Below are 2,536 nucleotides of genomic sequence, written 5' to 3' on the forward strand. Positions count from 1 at the left end.
TGAATGTAGTGGAAATTTGCAGGGGCAGGTATAAGTATGCAGGCAAGAACCAGTCTAGAGATAACGAGGTTAGTTCAATCAGGGAGGATGAGACCCTCTTCTAGCAGTTGAGGTGTGATCACCAAGGGAGGAGAAACTGCTTTTGTAGTTGGCTAGCCAGGCACAGAATTCCCACGCCATTCATCTGACGGAGTGGGATTCACCCACGAAAGCTCATGCGCCAATACGTCTGTTAGTTTAGAAGGCGCCACAGGACTCTGTCGCCTTTTACAGATCCAGACTATCACGGCCACCCCTCTGATACTCAAAAAGACAGTGTCCCCTGCTGGGAGTAAATCACTGACCTCTCTCAACCCTGCCCCTCTGTTTCCTTGCCTCTCAGTCTGTGCAGATGGGACCTTTCCTCCAGTGCTGGAGGATTCGCCCTTCTCATCTACCATTGTCCCAAGCAGCACAGCAGGTGGGAATCTTAAACGTACCGAGGTGACTTAGGAGCAGAACCCCCAGACCTTCCATGCAATTGTCACTTGCCCTCACTGAGCAGGACTGAAACTCCTGCAGGAGACTGGTGGGCCACATCCCCTCTGGGCATGAGCAAAGCAGCAGGGTGAAAAAAAGGATCATGGAGATGCTGGGGATTGAACCCAGGGCCTTATACATGCAAAGCATATGCTCAACCACTGAGCTACATCCCCTAGCAGGTTGTGTGTGCTATGGGTTACACTCAGAGCCCTCCTGTTTCCATAGCATCCAGTGACCTATAAGCTTCACGAGAAGCCCATTCCCCTCTCTGAGGACCAATCCCGCTCTCCTGGAGGTGACTTGTTCATAGGGTCACTTTTCAGCAGGGCCAGATTCTATGTGTGGGGAGAGAGAGTGGTTGCCCTGGTCTCAGGGTGCAGAGATACACTCAGCCATCTCCCCTGCATTGGGTTGGCGGGGTGGCAATCCCCTGCTGCAAGGTCATGGTGGGGGATGCTGTGAGCAGCTCAACACCTCACCCTGGTGGCAGAAGTGGTGTGTGGAGCTCCAGGTGTTTCTAGGATCTGCTATTTCCACCTGCCTGTAAACTCTAGCTTTCCCCAGCACATTCACTGCGGTGCAATTGGGTCACTGTTTCATGGCTGAACAGCAAAGAATGGCTCCCAGTTTCCCTTCTATCGGCAGCAGGATTAGCCTGTGTCGGTGGTTAATGAGGTGGATCTAGTTGTAGATTGTTATTCATTCCCACCTTGACAATTCACACAGTCCCTTTCCCAGGCAGATTCCCAGCACCTCAGTGATCCCGGTAGCAGGGTTGGGTCCTGAGATTTTCAGGGTTCTTTTCCCCTCCACCTGGAGTGATCTCAGCTTTTTCCCCATCCCAGACAATCCATGAAATAACAACAGGGGCATAAAGAAAGAGGGGAGGGAACATCTCACGGACAGGGCTGGATGTGCCCATAGCCCCCTGCTTGTCCATTGTTTCCATGGAATTTGCCCCCCTGCTTTGCACAAGGGACAGAGAAAGATCTTGCTGTTCCTGTGTCTGTGCAAAGAAAATTGTGCTTCTGTATGAAAGAGAGGCGGGAAATGGCCCCATGATGGGGCAATAGCCTCAGGATTAAGAGCAAAGGACAATGATGGGAAAGTTCACAATTGACTCAGTAGTTGCATACAAAGGTGCACGTTTGGCAGTTACACTGGGAAATTCTGGCTCCTTCTCAGGCTCAGGTTGGCCACCCCGGTCTAGATGTAGAAGTGACAACATTTAAACTTGAGAGAGGAGCCAATTTCCCATCATTTCACACCTTTACACCCAAACACGATGACTTTCTGAATGAACCTCCTCGTTCAGCCAGAAGATCTTGGGGTGGATGTAGGAGTCATTGGGTAAAATTCTCTGGACTCTGTTCTGAATCAGGTCAGAGCAGAGGTACCTAGTGATCTAGTCTGGCTGTAAAATCTATAGATCAACACCATTAATATGAAATTAATCCTCAGAAACGGCTGTTCCCCACCCAGACCCCAGCAAAGGGCTCTCCAAGGAAGGGGGCTGTTGAGGAAGGAAAGAAGAAAGATGTCCTTCTCCCTCTGGAGGAACTGGGCTCTGTGCTTTGGACAGAAAGGAGGGGAAGGAAATGGCACACGATGGCAGCAGAACCTAAGAAATGAAACACAATAGGCTTATGTCCACACTGCAATGTAACACCCAGGGCTGCCCCATACCAGCTCAGGCTCCCAGGGCTTGGGCTGTGGGGTGGTAAATTTGCAGTGTAGACATCTCGGCTCAGGCTCAGTACCGGGCTCTGAGACCCCACAAGGCTGGGTGGTAGTTGAGCATGTAAAAAAGGTAGAACGGCAGTGGAGTATTACCCTGGTCTCAATGGCATTTCTCCATCAGTCTGTCTGCTTTGGGGCAGGGACAATAACATGTCCTGCTGCTTTTGTTATTTCAAAGGGCGGTTTAGGATTTTCATTCTCACACATGGTGCACGAAGCAGGACTCAACCCTCAGTGTAAACTAAATGAGCCGCCCATAGATTCTGGCAGCCAC

The 2,536-nt window shown here is 50.7% G+C and overlaps 1 non-coding gene across 1 annotated transcript; it reads right to left on the reverse strand.

The window, feature by feature from the left end:
• Positions 1-623: 623 nt before the first annotated feature.
• Positions 624-695, reverse strand: TRNAA-UGC. Its single transcript has one exon. It is a non-coding gene; the product is annotated as a tRNA-Ala (tRNA).
• Positions 696-2,536: the final 1,841 nt, after the last annotated feature.

Source organism: Mauremys reevesii, linkage group 14 (genome assembly GCF_016161935.1).
Source record: "Mauremys reevesii isolate NIE-2019 linkage group 14, ASM1616193v1, whole genome shotgun sequence".
In the NCBI taxonomy this organism is placed as follows: Eukaryota; Metazoa; Chordata; order Testudines; family Geoemydidae; genus Mauremys; species Mauremys reevesii.